Raw genomic sequence first — 16,913 nt, forward strand, 5'->3', positions numbered from 1 at the left:
TCCTTTCAAAAATAGATCATAGGATTTCTACTCGTGATATGCAAGTCTCAGCTTTTGAAGGTGGCCTGTATTTGTTTTTTGTTTTTGCCAGAATTTGGTTTTTTAAAAGACAGTTTTTAAGTCACTAACAAGCAAAGCAAATTATTTGGGATGCTGTGGAGTTCCAGGGCCTTTGGAATTTTAAACATGGGCTTTACTAAAGAGCTATAGCCCCAGCTCCCTACCAAGTATGCTAGATGTCATCCAGCTGGGGGGGGGGGGGTAGCGGAAGGGAAATCACTGCTAACCTCTAGGATGACCAGGTCCCTTATGTCATCTTCCTTGTAATATCTCTGCCATTAGGGAAACTGGTACGTAATATGGACTCAGGCAAAAGGAGAGTGGAGTCCTGTGGCTTTGTAATACCTGTGGATTTTGTCCCATTTAGTATTTCTAACTGTCCAAATACCTACCCTCAAAAACTGTGACTGCAGCAGGCAGTGAAATATCTTTTGCGTACCTTTAATAGGCAAACTAAGCTTGAACATCTGGCAAGTTGAAATCCTTTGCTGATGAATCCTAGAAAACAGCGTGATTATATACCCAAGCAAACAAGTCAAGAATAAGGCTGTTTCTTCTTAAGAATTCCTGGGAGCATCAAAGTTAAAACTCCCTTCTGCATCTACGCTCTTTTTAATCGTCACTGCTGTCTCCATTACACCTGCGATTACCTGGGTTGATGGTCCGTGAGAGATCATCCCAGGCACAGTGTGTGGAAAAATAAATATGATGAGAGGCACAGCAAGGCGCACAGCAAATCTTACAGAGCAATGACCTTGTGTTGTTGAGAAGTCAAGTAAACAGCCTGCCCTGCAAGCCGCCCATGCTTGTCTGTGTCACTCTCCCTAGTCGATCGGAGATGCCTTAAGGTTCTTTCTAGGCATCTTTGGTTCTGGCCTACTGTACCCCACCCCACCAAAGCTTGCATTTAGAAAGCCGAGCTCTGCCCAGAGACCCGGGCTCACCGGAAGGTGCAGGTGGGCTGGTGTGCCCGCTTGCCTGTTGATTAGGGCCCCTGCAATGTGCAACTGCAGGTTGCGCGCCACCAACCAGCATAACCCGGTTCTCCCGGACAGTACCAGGCTTGAGCTGGAACCGCGGCCTTGAGCCCGCAGGCTGGGGGCGGGGGGGCCTCGGCCCAGTGCCCACCCCCTGCGCTCCCAGCGTCTGCTCCTACTACCAGCGGGTTGTAGCCGGCCGGGAGCGCGCTTTCTAACGTAACCGGCCCACGGGAACAATCTGTCCCTTCCAACCATCTCAGGAGGGGCGCAAACAGCACGGAAGCCCTCCTCACCTACCCTACGGCCTAAACGGGTCTTTCGATATATTTTCAAAACCAGATCATAGTCTGCTGCGGGGAATCAGGGCGGGAAAGGCTGGGAGGACTCCTTTTCGCCCCCAGGCTTGCGGCTCCGGGCACATGAATTAGGCCCGAGCTGCAGAGTCGAACCCTTTTCCCTAGGTTAGGGGCTCAGGGTGTGCAGGATCAGGGGAGGTGAGCAAGAACTGGGGCGCCCCTGGTCCCGGCGGCGGCGCTTGCGACTGGGCAGGTGCCCCCGGGCGCGCATGCTGATTGGCAGGTGCAGGAGTGGGTGGGGAAGGCGGGCCTGGCGCTGCGGGAGGCTGCGGCCCCGCCTCCCCGCCCCCGCCGCGGGACTATCTGGTCCCGGCAGCAGCGATGTCCCCCGGCAGGAATGTCCCTCCTCAGATAATGTTATTTATATCTCTGGGCGGGTCCGCGGCTCCGCAGCACCAGGCGCCCGGCGGCCACTGTGCCAGGAGCCCCGTGCTGCCCTCCTCCCCCTGCGCCGCCGCCCCCGGGCTCTGGGTGGCCGCCGCTTCAGCCCCAGCGCAGGTGAGTCCCCGGGGGCCGCGCGGCGGGAGGGAGCTGGGTGCCTCGGAGCCAGCGCTGGGGAGCACGGGGCCCAGGAGGCGGGTGACGCGCCGGTCCTGTGGGGGCCTGGCCCCGGGTGCCAAGCGTGGAGCGGGAGGGGTGCGGAGCCCGGGAGGCCCTGGCGGCTGCGGCAGTCGTCACCCCGGGACGCGGGAACCCGCGTGGGCTTCGCAGGCGCTGGGCGAGCGGGGCGGCGCTAGTTTTGGGAAGCCGGCTAGTAGAGTGTTACCCTCGGGCTCTGGGAGTGGGTTTGGGGTGTGCGTGTGTTCTTGGCCGCCTCCCCCAGGACCCTCGCCTGGGAACATGGGGGCGGGGGGTGCCTATCACCGGTCCAACAACTGCCCGCGCCTGTGCCTTCCGTTGGCTTCTCAACCTCCGGGCATGTCGGATCCTCTTCTGGAACTTGGCTAGCTCGCTCTCGGCTGCCCCGCGCCAAGGCTGGGAGGACAGTTCAGGGCAGCAGAGGGGGCCGAGCCTTGGACGTCGGGCGGGACGTGCAGGGGGCCCTGTGTAGACTGAGAAGGGAAAGATCAAGTTTCCCAGAACCATACTTCAAGGACCCTCCTACCCATCCCATTCCCTTTGAGCTCCTATTCTCCAAGCATCTGCTGCGCACTTGTACCCTTTGTGCCAGTTCCAACAACTTGGCTCGAAGAAATAGCAGAAAGTGGAAGAAATAAGAGCTTTAACACAACCCTCAAATCCCACCAACTTACCCAGACTTCCCAAAGGGATAATAGTTGCAAAACTTGAGTACAGTTTCCGTGACAACAAGCCTTAGGTAGGGCCTTGATTTATAGCCTATTAATATCCAAACCACTGTTTTCAGTGAGCAATTAGAGGTGCTAGGAGTTAATAACACCCTTAACTCACTGAAGAAACATGGAAAGAAGCTACTGTTTTAGATGCATCCGGCGCGGTGGGATGGGATTATATAGTGACGGTCTCTTTTGCTGAGAACTTCAGTGGGGACAGGATATGGCTGTCACCTCCATGCTAGGAGGCAGCCACGTAAAATCTCTGCCTGTGGCAATCAGGATGTATATAGTTAGGTTTCCAAGGGAGGTTATTCAGACAGCTCCAGAATGAGAGGAGTCTTCCGGGGGGGGGGGGGGGAGAGGCACATTATTTAAGCTGTTCTCCTAGGCTCCTCTTAGCTGCACAGATCGCTCAGAATTTTATTCTAGAATTCCCCTAACTGCTCAATGACTATGACCCGGGGTAGTCATTTCCTATTTCAGGATCAGACTTACATGCTTTACCAATGAGCCCTGGGAAACTCTTACAAGTGCAAAATGTTGCTTAATTGTATGTGCTGGCTGGATGCTCCGCACCCCCAGAGGATGGGGAACTAGCTAACAAAAGGAATAGTAAACTCAGAAGAGCCCACCGACCTTGAAATGAACTGACTCCAAAGGTCAGCCGTTTATTCAAAGTGTTTTCAAATTCTAGTGTAAAGCACAGTTGGAAGGAGATGGACCCCTTTGCCGTTGCACCCCAGTTTATCAGTGGCCCCATAGCAGTGGCTGGGAATGAGCCAGCCCTGTTAATCTTGAGTTCTCGGGAGACATAGAGTCCACTCATGGAATTGAAAGCACCCAAAACCTTCCAGGCATTCAGGCTGGGCCTTGTAGCACAGGCGTATCAAGTTTTCCCCAGTGACTTGCCCAGTGGAGAGCTGGGATACCACCTTTTGCTCCGGTCATTGCTTCTTTCAAGTGTTCTGAAGGTGTCTGTTAGTAGAAACAACGCCTATTGGATTGTTAGCTTGGGGGTAAAGGCATAACCGGAGGCTGACTCCCACCTGCAATCACATTTGACAAAATAAACATGACTATTTCAGGCAAACTAAGTGTGAGCAAAAGCTTTGAAGTAAAGTCAGTCTGCCATGGTTTTGGGAAATAGGTTTTCAGTAAATAGAAAGAATAATAACTTTCATTTTGTCTATTTTTTATGTATTTGTGGCTGGCTGGTAGTGGATTCTCAGTTAGTCTTTGACCAAATGAGAGAAGGAATGAATGACCAGAGATTTTTTTTTTATATATATCATTGTATTAATTGTCAATTCTGTAAGGTCACTCATACTATCCTCTTAAAAGAGAAGAGACAGATCCGGTGAGATGGCTCAGTGGGTAGAGGTGCTTGCTCTACAAGCCTTGTGATAGTCTCCACAAAGTTGTCCTCCAGCCTCCACAAGTGTCCATGCACACGTGCATACATACCATAATAATACATTTTCTTAAAGTGAGGAAATAGGTTTAGGGAATCTAATAACTTGTTGGCGTCACATAGATAATGAGAGAAGAGGTGAGGCCAGGATTCGGGCTCCATTGCTGGCTCTGTTGTCTTTTTCAGGTTAGACACTCTGCAGGGGGTGTGGAGTAGCTTGGGAAGATTGGCTACAACCTTTTCCATTAAGTGTCACGTTCTTCATTCCTTGAACCTCAAGCCATAACTGTGCTTATATCAGAGAAGTTTAAAATACATTGCCTCAAGACAGAATTGAGCATTTATTTGCTCAAAAGTTCTTTAGCCTGGCCTATTATTTTCAGGTCATTGTTTCAAGGACAGAATTATGATTTTGGCAATAGTCAGGCAGATATTTAAAAAAAAAAAAATAACTGAACAGACTTTCCTTTCAGTCCTGAAAGTGGCCAGAAGGGTTTGATGATGCGCAGGGCCAGTGTGGTAGGACAGGGGATGACTATAAAAAATTCATGAGGCAGACAGGGATGGGGTTGGGAAGGACCTTGGAGGTCACTGACTCTAGCCTTCTGTTTATGTGATGGCTTGCTTAAAGACGAGACCTAGCTGCCATTCGCCTTGTCATTTATATTCCTTCCTTCCTTTCTATCATTCTAACCCATTTCTTCCCTGTAGTTCCTTCTCTCCCATGGCAAATGAAGTTTGTTTCTTACAGTTCTGTCCATTCACACCACTGAGGTTTCATTCCTTTGGGGGAGATGAGCAAGAACATATTTTAATATCCAATACTTAAAGCTTAGTGAGATTCAAACCAGGAAAGAAAATGAAAAGGCACTGGGGTAGGAAAAGGAGAATATGTTGGTGATAATTAAATGCTAAACTGTTCCCTAATTTCCCCATTGCTTGTTAACTCTCTCTCTCTCTCTCTCTCTATATATATATATATATATCCCACAAAAAGGTATGGACATTCCCTTACCTACAGGCAATATACACTCAAGGCAAATATTAGTATGTAGCATTTCTGGAGGATGAGAAAGAACTGTAGGGATTGTTAGGTACCTGTTTGGTTTTTTGTTTGTTTGTTAAAAATTTTTTGTTTTTCATGCATGTGAATATTTAGCCTAAATGTATATATGTGTACCACATGTGTGCCTAGTACTGTGTGGGGCCGGAAGAGAGCACTGGATGATCTGGAACCGGAATTAGACTCTTTGTGTGTGCTGGGAACAGAACCTGTGTCCTTTGCAAGAGCAGTACACACTCTTTAACTGCTGGGTCATCTCTCCAGTACTCAGATAACTATTTCAATCTAACCTAATCTCTGAATTGCTCTTGAAGAATATTGTTTCAGAATCAAGAAACAATGTTTCAAACTATGTCCAAAATCAAACCCTGCCCAAGACATGAAGCTATGACTAGTGGGAAGTGTGCGGTATTATCAGATACATTTCTTCATTGTCTATGATGCTTTCTTCAGAGTAACACTTACCAATTGAGCTGGGAGCATCAGGAATGAAAATAGCTGTTATGTGGGCTTATGAGAAATTTGATTTTATAATGATGCATGGCCCGGAAGTCCATGGATACTGGACTCTGAAGCCACACAGGCAGATGTGGTAAGACAAAAATATGGACGAGGATACTTGCGTGTCGGTGTTTCGTCTATAGAGCAGTTTGGACTTTTGGTCTTTAGGGGCAGATGCTTTGGGCTACTCTGTTTCAGGGAAGAAACATGGGAGGAAGAGCACCTACTTGGGCCTGTGCCCTGGGTCATAACTCTGCGTTTGTTGGGGTCGTCAGACACGTGTCTCTCCTCTGACAGCCCCAGGAGGTGTGGGTCTCTTGAAAGGTGGAGTTGGAGATCAAAGGGGAAATGAGGAAGCAGTCAGGGGCCTTCACTGCCAGATCTGGCTCCTCTCACCAAATAGTCAACTCCCGGTGGTAAATATTTAGAAAATGTCATAACATGTTTCCTTTGGTTGCTCAGCTTATTTCTTAATTCACAGCCAAGCAATCTGAGTTCTCCCATTTTCAGCCAGCCTTAGCTGAGCAACAAATCGCCAGGGGATCACCAGCCTTGCAGCTCCCCGAGGTGAAAGGCTGAAGTGCAGTCACAGACAGAATGCTTTCTCAGGGAATTGTTTGGCTGGCTTCTGACATCCCCAGACCACCTCTCATTTCATTCTTCCCTTTTGGTTGCAAGAAATATTACAATGCTGTCTTCTTGCTGCCTCAGCAAGGCCCTCCCAGGCTTTGCTATAATGTTTTATTTCCATTATATCGGTGCAGACCTGGCTGAGGGTATAATTAAAGGGCAATTAAAACTCAGACGTATATCATGTTAACAGTGGGACAAAAGCAGGTTCCCTTTCTTTCATTTGAATGCTGTAAATGTAGCAAATGAGTAGGAATGGGGCTAGAAGAAAAGACTCTGCACTGAATTGGCCCAGGATCCTGCAGGATATTTATGAAAAAGAGGAACAGGGCACCTTGACAGTCAAAGAACAATAATTGCTTTGAATTATAGTCAGTTCTGAAGTTTTCACTATTGGGAAAGAAACAGAAGCTTGGATAGTCTCGAAAATGATTAAATTGAAAGTCTTTCTCTTTGTACCAGACATAAATATGAGCTCGTTTCATGTGAGGATTCATAGCCTTTCAGATGAAACAAGGTGCATTTAAAGTCTTAACTTATGAGGATGGGAGAGTGGTCTGGGACCTCATCCTGTCCCCGCTCTCAGCTCTTGACTTTTTCCAGAAGACTCTTGGCTAAGAGTGGTGAATCAACCTCCCTTCCTGCTTGTTTCCTTGAGGGGCACAAAGACAAGAGCTTTCCTATCCCTGAGTCAGAAGTCATGGAGGCTTTGCAGGGAAGGCCTGAGAAAGCAATTGAGAGATATTAAAAGAGAGCAATAGGGCAGGTACTCAAGGACGCAGAAAGGGGACAGATGGAGGTCCACTCACTAGGAGGAGGTGGACCTGCAAACAGGCGATGGCGCGGTAGACTGGGGGAAAATGGTGTTCCCAGGCAAAGGGAGATCTGACTCAGGTTGGGGTGTTCAGGAAGGCTTTAGAAAGTGTCAAGGGCTGTAGGAAAAGGGAGCCTGCGGGAGGGTAAATGTAGTACCACACAGATGGGCAGTAGAGCATCGTCACATTCCAGAATGAGTAGTTCCATGTGGCTGGAGTGTGGCCACACAATGAAGATGGTTTAGGGTTGCTTTGTTGAAGAACTTTAGACGTTCGTGTTGAAATCAGTGTATGCTTTTAACTGGAGACGTGTGTGTCAGAGGGACCTGACCAGATCCTTGTTGGGACAAAGCTCTTTAACAGTGGGAAGAGAAAATGAGTTAGAGTCTGGTACAAGGTGCACTTATCCTAAATCAAAGGAGTGATCACTCAGATAATGTTTAGTTCCTTCAGCTTTTAGGATGTCTTTGTTATCACTTCATTTTATCTTAAAATGACCACACAAGAATATCTCATTATCCTTCCTTTAGAGTTGGGGACTGAGCTAGAAATGTCCCCAGTGGTACACATCTGAACTTCTCTATCACCCTGTTCCCTGGTTCCATTGCTGGGGCCTTGTCTAGGTTCATTCCTTCCTACCGAATATTCTGGCCTTTGTGGACAAGAGAAATTTCTCTCTTCCTTCAGGAGAACTTTCCATCTGAGTTTATTGGTTTTGGAGAGAGGCACAGAGAAGCTTGTAGTAGCATTTATATTCTAACATAGCCACAAAACCTCAAGAATGGCCCTATGGAGTATTCTGTAATGGTGGGGCAAAGCGCAAATTAATGGATCACCAGCAGATACCACAGATAATAAAATGATGGGTATCTATGCTTGTCGATGCTTTGACTTTTCTAATCCTTTATCCCAAGTTTGCTGGGCATCTTTATACTTCTGTCTCATCTGGGACCTCAGAAATCTCAGTGATGTCAGCTGCTTTTGGCTTGTGCCTCTCTCAACCTCAAAAAGAATATTTAGTGAGTTCTCTTTTACTTACCAACAGATTCTAGGCTCAGGGGATACCTCGGTGAACGTGGGAGGAAAAAAAAAGTCTGACATCGTGAAGTGCTTATCCTCATTGGGAGAGACAAGTATTACGTCACATCACCAGGCAGCGGATGGGCAGATCATAATAACGGGTGTGACGGGAAAATTAAGCAGCATGAAGGATGGTGGTGGCGCACACCTTTAATCCCAGAACTCAGGGAGACAGAGGCAGGTGGAGCTCTATGAGTTCGAGGCCAGAGAGAGATCCAGGACCACCAGGGTTACATAGAGAAACCCTGCTTGAAAAACCAAAAGAGAGGAGGGGGAGGGAGAAAAGTTTCTGTTAGGTGGGGTGGTGATAAGGTTTGATCTCAGCAGAGATCCAGATGAAGGAAAAGGAGGTCATGGGGGTATTTGGGAATGGAGATTCAGGTTTTAGCTTTAGTCCGAGGAAGATAAGAAGTCAGTGGATGTTTTGGACAGAAAAATGACCTATTCAGGTTCGTATTTCAAGAGGTTCTATCTGGCATCCAGAGGACTGGTTGTGGGGGACAAGAGAAGAAACAGGGAGGGAGCTCAGTGAAAATGCCTGCTGTCCAGGTGACAGACAGGCATTGGGGTGAGGGAGGTGGTACTGTGTTGTTGGATTCTGGGTGTGTTTGGAAGGGAGGGCTGATGGGATTTGGATAGGGAGGGTAAGAAAGAGGAGAATAAGTCAAGGATGATGCAGTTGTTTTGGGTCTGAGCAAATGTCAAAATAAAAAGACATTGAGATGGTGATACATTTTTTTTTAAGTGTAGTCCAGGCTGGCCTCGAACTCCAGATCCTCCTGCCTCTGCCTCCTTCAGCAAATCCTACTGGCCTGTGCCACCAGAACCGGCTTACGGTGATACATTTTATCAAACATACACGAGTCTATTATTTTGGACTTCCAGTGGGGACATCAGAGGACAACTTTTGGGAATTAGTTCTTCTTTCCACCGTGGTGGGTCCTGGGGTCTGGACTCAGTCTTGGTGACAAGCATTTGTTTGTTTCTTTAAGACTCATTATGCAGCCTAGGCAGGTCTTGAATTTGTGATCCTTCTGCCTCAGCTTCTCCATTGCTGATAAGGTAGTACCTGGCTGCTGAGAAACTCTAAAGAGAAGGAACTAAAGTAGGAATTGCAGTCCTGGGTCATGCTTTCTGAAGCAAAAGTTCCATTTGCGACTTCCAAACCATTGCCTATTTTATTTTTACTTTACAATTTTTGTAATTTATCTAAGTTTGTTTTTTTGTTTGCTTGTTTTGTTTTTCCCAACAGGGTTTCTCTGTAGTTTTGAAACCTGTCCTGGAACTCGCTCAGTAGACCAGGCTGGCCTCAAACTCACAGAGATCACCTGCCTCTGCCTCCCACGTGCTGGAACTAAAGGCATGTGCCACCACTGCCCTGCTAATTGATCTAAGTTTTATACTGACTAGTCAATTTTTGTTTGTGGCTTGAGAGGAGATCTCATTATGTAGTCTGTGGCAGGGGGCTCTCAAACTCACAATCTTCTTCCTTTGCCTTCTGTGTACTGGGGTTACAGATATGTGCAACCTTGTTCAGCTGCTTGCTAGTGGTGTTTGATAGATGGTGCTGGTATACAGAGTTAGATTAATGGAAAATGGCCAGGTGATAGCTAACCACAAGGCTCCCTTTCTAGTGGGTTACAAAAGTACCCTTTCCCAGGGCACTAGATATTGTTCCTTTAGATCAGTGGTTTTCAATCTGTGGGTCACGCCTCCTTTAGGGGCCAAACGACCCTTTCAGGCGATTGCTTATCAGATCTCCTGCATGCCAAGTGTTTACACTATGGTCCACAACAACAGCAAATTACAGTTATGAAGTAGCAAAGAAAATAATTTTATGGTTGGGGGCCACCATGATGTGAGGGACTGTATTAAAGGCTCACAGCGTCAGGAAGGCTGAGAACCTCCGCTCTAGATAAAGGACTTGCTGTTATACCCCGATTCATGCTCTCCATCTCTTCAGGTGGCTAGGGATGGAACCCAGGGCTTCCTCTCTGTGAGGAAGAACAATTCTACCCCTCAGCCACACACATCCAAGGTGCTATATCTGCTTGTCAGAAACAGAGGTTTGGCTTTTTGTCCCTGGATGATGAAGGATAGTTATTTCATGGCCACGGCAACCACACAATTAAAATGTTTTTCTTCCTAAGTGGTGATAAGCTTGACATAAAGTTTGTTGTTCAGATAATGTTTAAGTATACAGTTCAATGGCAACATTGCATCCACCTTGCTCTCCTGCCACCATCTCCATCCATCTCTAGAGCTTTCTCTCATCTTCCCAAACGCAAATACTGTATCCACTAACTCCATTCTCTCTCCTCCCCATCCACAGATGCTTGGGTTGCTTCCAACCTTTGCCTATTGTAAATTGCACTGCTGCGAACACGATATCACTGTGAAAAATGCATACATCTCCTCAAAATCCTGTTTTTCCTTTTGGCTATATATCTAGAAGCAGAGTTGCTGGATCATCGTATATTCTATTTTTAAGGGCTCCAGCTATCCATTTTAATATTCCCTTCCTCTGTTTAATATCTCCAAAGGGAAGGGAGAAAAAAATGTATCAATATCATCACGGTGGTCACGAAGAACCTAAATATTATTTGAGATCACTGTCTTTGGGGAATAACTTGTCCAAGCTCCCAAATGTGTCCATAGATCAGTTTGTCTATTTTTAGACTGAAGACACTTAGAGGACAGGTAAGTGTTTATTTTGCTTCACAGACCATGTAGCCAAACTCAGGTAGGGAAGGTGTAAATATTATAAGAAGATGTACGTCAGCCAAGCAGTCTCCTTGAGCCAGGTGATGAGCATTTGGGCCAATTCCAGCTCTTTTCTCGTTCTGTTTGCCCTTGGGCCAGAGCTCCCTCTTTCTCTGACATTCCCAAGGTGTATGTGTATGTCACCTTAATGTTTATCACTTCCCTCAAAATTTTCCGTACAGACTCTTTCAAGCTTACATATTGCCTCATCTCGACCGCCTTGCTGGTGGCCCCTTCCCTTGCTAGGGCTCAGGGCAGTCAGTACCAGGTGCTTACCCTCATTTCCAGGGTTCTTTTCTCATTCCTTAGCTACAGCATGAACCATTTGCCATCTATCAACTTGCCTTCTACACTATTTGGTCAAGTTTCTTGATATAGCACATTGAACTCTATCCTTCCTTCCTTCCTTTATTTTTTTCTAGTTTAAAAAAAAAATATTCCTAGCACCTAAAGCACCTAAAACCATCAGGTTGGCACACAGAAGAGAGTGGGTCAAAAATTCTTATTGACTAAAATACAAAAGACAATGTTTGACATTATGTGTACCTCTCTGTGTGTATGTATGTGTATCAGTTTTATGTATATAAGTATTTTTACTTTTATTCATGTCTGTGTACCACATGTGTGCCTGGTGCCTGTGGAGTTTCAGACAGTTGTGAGCCTCCAGGTGGGTGCTGGGAATTGAACCTGGGTCATCTGGAAGAGCAACTAGTACTCTGAGCCAGTCTTTCCACCCCAAATTAATAAATATTTTAGCTTGGATATGAATTTATAGTAACAATAAATCAACATTCATTGAAAACTTATGTGCTAGTCTAGATACTATGTTAAAAGCTTTCATGTCTCTGTCTGGCTATCTATCTATCATCTATCTATCTATCATCTATCTATCTATCATCTATCTATCTATCTATCTATCTATCTATCTATCTATCTATCTATCTACTTTTGAGACAGGGTTTCTCTGTGTAGCTTTGGAGCCTGTCCTGGAACTCTCTCTGTTTATTAGGCTGGCCTCACATTCACAGAGATCCACATGACTCCGCATCCTCAGTGGTGGGATTAAAGACGTGCACCACCCCCGCCCAGTTCATATGTATTTATAATATCATATATGTATTATTATTATCCTAATTCAACAGATTTAAAAAAAAACCCAACAAGTAAGTTAATTTACCCACTAAGGTTAAAGCCAGACTTGAACTCACATGTATTTATTCCGAAGAGCTGGCTTTGAACCATTGTGCTTACCCTATTTGGGTGGGGGCTAACATTGCAAGACTCTCAATTTCAAGGATTCTTTTCTTTAAAGTCCTGCATTTTTAATAGTCTCGAATTAGATAGGTAATTAATTGCATACTTCCACATGCTGCTTTATATTTGCAAGAATTTAACCTCCTAGGCTTGAATCCCTTTGTTAGCCTTTAATAAATAATTGATGTTCTGAGTCCTACTTCCGACATGGTTCTTTGACATCTGAGGATAGAGATGTTGATTAGTAGTGCACAATATACCCGCGGTTGTGAGGCAGCTGCAGTAAAGCTGCTTTAGGAAAAGTCAGAATTATTGTTCAGGCAGTGATAATCTACGAGCATGCTCAGTCTGACACTGGGCCCTGCCTTGGACTCTGCCACCTGGGTTCCCTGTCCTCTCTTACTATACTTCCTTTCCTTTCCTTTCCTTTCCTTTCCTTTCCTTTCCTTTCCTTTCCTTTCCTTTCCTTCCTTCTTTTCTTTTCTTGTCTTTTTTTCTTCTTTCCTTGTGACAGGGTTTCTCTGTGTAGCTCTGGCTGTCCTGGAACTAACTCTGTAGACCAGGCTGGCCTCAAACTCACAGAGATCCATCTGCCTCTGCCTCCGAGTACTGGGATTAAAGGCGTGCGTCACCACTGCCCGGCTATCGTACTTACTCTTACATTTTTCTCGGCCCATCCCTTTCTGTGAGCTGTTAATTGTCGGGGTTGCCAGCATCTGCAGCCTGACCTGGCCTCCGCCTCCCTTCTTAGCCCCAGATGTGCACCACAGCCATTCTCCCTGCTGCAGTGGTGTCGCTCCCTTCAGCCCCAGTCCGGCTCTTCTGTCATTTGTTGGTGGTGGCTTCTGTTCTCCCACGTCCCCAGATGAAGACCTCGGCAGCATTTTCTCTACTTCTTCTCAAGCTTTCGCATCCACCTGGCCACCAACTTCTGTTAGATTTTTCTTCCAGAATTTCCAAATTAGTTTCTGTCTCTCAGTGTCCACTGTTACGTTGCATTTGCATAACTGGTTTTCCATCTTTGCTTCCTCAATCCATTCCACACCCTCACCTTGGAATTATTCTTTGAACTATGAGTCTGACCAAGGCATTTTACCATTTTTGTTTGGTTTGGTTTTTCAAGACAGGGTTTCTCTGTGTAACAGCTCTGGCTGTCCTGACCCTCACTGTGGAGACCAGGCTGGCCTTGAACTCACAGAGATCCGCCTGCCTCTGCCTCCCAAGTGCTGGGATTAAAGGCGTGTGCCACCACCGCCCGGCCATCTTACTGTTTTATAGTTCTTAGGTTCTCCATTGCCCCCAAGCACAGTATAAAGAGGAAAGGCTATGACATAACTCACTGATAGAGACTTACCTAACTTGAGTTCAGCTCCCATTGAGGAAATAGAGTTCAGCAGAACAGCAGACCCATCTCCTCTCCTTTTTACACTCTGGAGGCCTGCGACTTTGCTCAGCTTGAGATATATTCTCATACCTCTGTGCCTGGGTTTCTCCTGCTGTCTGTCTAGTGCTGGGATGTCTGTCCATCTTTGTGTTGTGCACCTGAAGACACCATTCAGATAAAACCCTCAGGTCAAACTGTGAAAATTTCCTGAAGCCTCTGTCTCTGCCCTAACTTGGGGAGACATGTTTTTCTCCCCTGTTGGTTCTTAACACTGCTCGGTCATGTGTAAGACTCTGCTAGGTTACGAGTTCCTTTGTAGATTGGACAAGTGTCTTGTTCCCATGGAGACTCCAGTGCCTGGTCCCCTCTAGACCTGCTGACTGAACTGGGTAATGGAGGAGCTTTCTAGAATATTCAGCTCTGTGCTAAACACAAATAGACACCCGCAGCAGTCTCTGAAGACGGGCTAATGGAAGATACTAGCTGTTCATGAATGAGGCTGAGGGTGAGGACTGTTGAAGCTGTCGGTGGAGGCTCTTCCCACCTCTGCCTCCTCCAGCTGCTTTCCCCGCATTGGAAGGAAAAGGAGCAGCTGATTTTAACAGGCGTCATCAGAACATGCCTATTGCTAGAAAATTTATTCATTCAGCATTCAGTCCCTCCCGCCTCATTTTTCAGTGGATACTTGGTGCTGACCCCCAGACCGCCGTGATGAAAGGCTCTTTGATGATTGCTTCAGATGCAACCATATCATGTTGGTCTTAGAAGGGGAAAGAGTTCAGAGAAACATTTCAGGAAAAAGCAAACAATTCTCCAACATGCCTGTATGGAATTTTTGATTTTCTGGGTCCATGTAACCTGCTTGGCTGTTTGCTCGTCTTAGACACACAAAGTGGAAGCTGTGTTGTATTGGTATAGTGCTTACTTGGTTGGTTTATTCTGCTCTTTCTGCCTTCACCATACAAACTGAGTTCTGCCGATGGCTGGGCTCGCTAGCATTCCGCTTGCTCAGGCCTTTGAGTGTGTTTTGTTTCTTTTAACAAAACTCTCTGTCATGGGCACACTCCTACTCTCGTCCCGTTCTGTGGCCTGTGACAGATAGGAGCTGGCGTTTGAATGCCAAAGTTAGTGAGTGGAGTTAGGAGGCCTTTGTAAATATGTGTAGGGTCTGAGATGAACTGGTCAACAGAAGGCCCTCAAAGACTTTGCAAAGATGTCCTCGGGATAAAGAGAAACAGAGGAGAAAGTCAGACTTCGTGATGGAGTCTTGGGGGCTGGGACGTAGCCAGGGTAGTTGGCTAGACTCTCATTGCGTTCTAAAGGGCGTAATAGGGAGGCCAGTGATAGGTAACAGTCAACACCCTTGATAGGGCGAGAGTAGACTAAGCTCCGAATAGCTTCTTGAAGATCTAGGAAGCCATGAAAAACAGTGATCGTCCTGTTGGGATACTAGGAGCCACAACAGAGGTCACTGGTGGTAGTCTGGCTGCTGGTGGCTCGGCTGTATGCCCTTTGTATGTTTGGAAATGGTTTCCATTGTAGTGTTCTGGTTGCTCTCTGGTCTCATGTCTCGTATGAATTCTGGGCTCCTACATAGAGAGCTGGTATATCAAGTTTGCCTTTCTGTATGTGCTGACTGAAATGGTTGGGCTGGAAGAGGGTCCTTCGCTGCGTGGACTGAGAAGAATGGAGGTGTTTACAGGTGCGGGGAGTGAGGTGCCATCCTAGGACCCAGGCCAAGAACCCTGGGAGAGGAAGTAAGTATCCTCCAAGACAGAAACCCGTACCTACGAGGACAAACCAGGTCATTTGCATTGCAAAACTGGGTGAAGTCACTTTGCCCAGAGACTGGAAAAATACTCAGCTGGTCTAGTCCAGCTGGGCTCTTCTTGCTGGGGCTGCATGAGCTCAGGGGGTGTGTACAGTATGGAAGGTAACACGGTTCCGGCACTCTCAATGTAGCAATTCCTCTGGCAGCCTGGGCTCGGCTGCTCTCACTGCTTCTGACCCAGAAAACACTAGGAAAATGACTGCAGTGAGGCTCTCGGCTCAAGGTGAAGATCCCAGTCCAGGTGGGGGAGGGATGCAGACTTGCTCCCCAGGGTGGAATGCTTCCTGCCTCTGCTGGGAGCCAGCTTTGTTTATACTGTGACCCAGAGGAAGTCATTTTACCTCTCACCCTGCTTCTACCAGCGAAGAGCGCCTTCTGCTTGTTTTGCATAAGCCTTGCGCCTCCTCTGCAGAAGAGACGCGGAATGAATCCGGAGCTAACAACTCCTGGCAGTCGTACGTCTTTGCAAACGGCAGAGTCTAGCGAGCAGTGCCTTTGGATGGCAAGTGATCATTTCAAACTACACTCGGTTTCTGTCTATAAAACAGCAGGGAGGCTCTTTCATTGAATTGCCAAGAGGATGGAGAGGAAGTTGCATCTGCATTGCTTCTTTCAAAACCTGATGCGTGAGGCATCAGAACTCCTCAAAGAAAGATGTAGATGGATACAATGTATCAAAGCACCTTGTCCACACATCAATAACCCCAGAACCATCCCTGGAAACATCTGATTCCACTCTTTAGGTTCTTTTTGTTTGTTTTGTATGAATTTTTTAAAGTTTCATATTTTTTTGCAACAGCCCCCCCCCCACCCCGTTTCTCTTTGTAGCCCTGGCTGTCCTGGAACTCACTCTGTAGACCAGGCTGGCCTCTCACAGAGATCCACCTGCCTCTGCCTCCTGAGTGCTGGGATTAAAGGCTTGTGCAACCACTGCCCAGCACAAACTTATTCTTTTTAATTTTATGTGTATGGGTGTTTTACCTGCATGTGTGCCTGGTGCCCACGGAGTCCAGAGGAGGGCATTAGCTCTCCTGCAGTTGGAGTTCCAGAGGGTTTGAAGTTGCCATGTGGTTGCTGAAAATTGAACCTGGGTCCTCTCTGCAAGAGCAACAAGTGTTCCTAACTGCTGAGCCATTTTGGGCCTCTTAATATAAAATATTTAATAAAAAGGTAGGTAGTTTGAAATCGCCAAACACGTAGAACTCTTTATGTTTTATTTGTTTTTGTTTTTGTTTTTTGTTTGTTTGTTTGTTTTTGTTTTTCAAGACGGGGTTTCTTGTGGAACCCTGGCTCTTCTGAAACTTGCTCTGTAGAACAGGCTAGCCTCAAACTCACAGAGATCCATCTGCCTCTGACTCCTGAGTGCTGGAATTAAAGGAGTGCATCACCATTGCCCACTTGTCTTAACAATTTTTAACATGTGTTTGTTCATTGGTGTGTGTGTGTGTATGTATGTGTGTATGTGTAGGGGTGTTGCTCATGCCACTGTG

The 16,913-nt window shown here is 46.6% G+C and overlaps 1 protein-coding gene across 1 annotated transcript in view; it reads left to right on the top strand.

Moving 5' to 3' along the window:
* The first annotated feature begins 1,685 nt into the window (after nt 1-1,685).
* The window catches only part of Sptb (spectrin beta, erythrocytic), a 128,124-nt gene continuing 112,896 nt past the window's right edge, over nt 1,686-16,913 (top strand). Inside the window, exon 1 of the mRNA XM_057782505.1 lies at nt 1,686-1,894. The gene's annotated coding sequence lies outside the window, so the exon portion shown is untranslated. The remainder of the gene's footprint in view (nt 1,895-16,913) is intronic.

The sequence above is a fragment of the Chionomys nivalis genome, chromosome 10, assembly GCF_950005125.1.
Source record: "Chionomys nivalis chromosome 10, mChiNiv1.1, whole genome shotgun sequence".
Classification (NCBI taxonomy): domain Eukaryota; kingdom Metazoa; phylum Chordata; class Mammalia; order Rodentia; family Cricetidae; genus Chionomys; species Chionomys nivalis.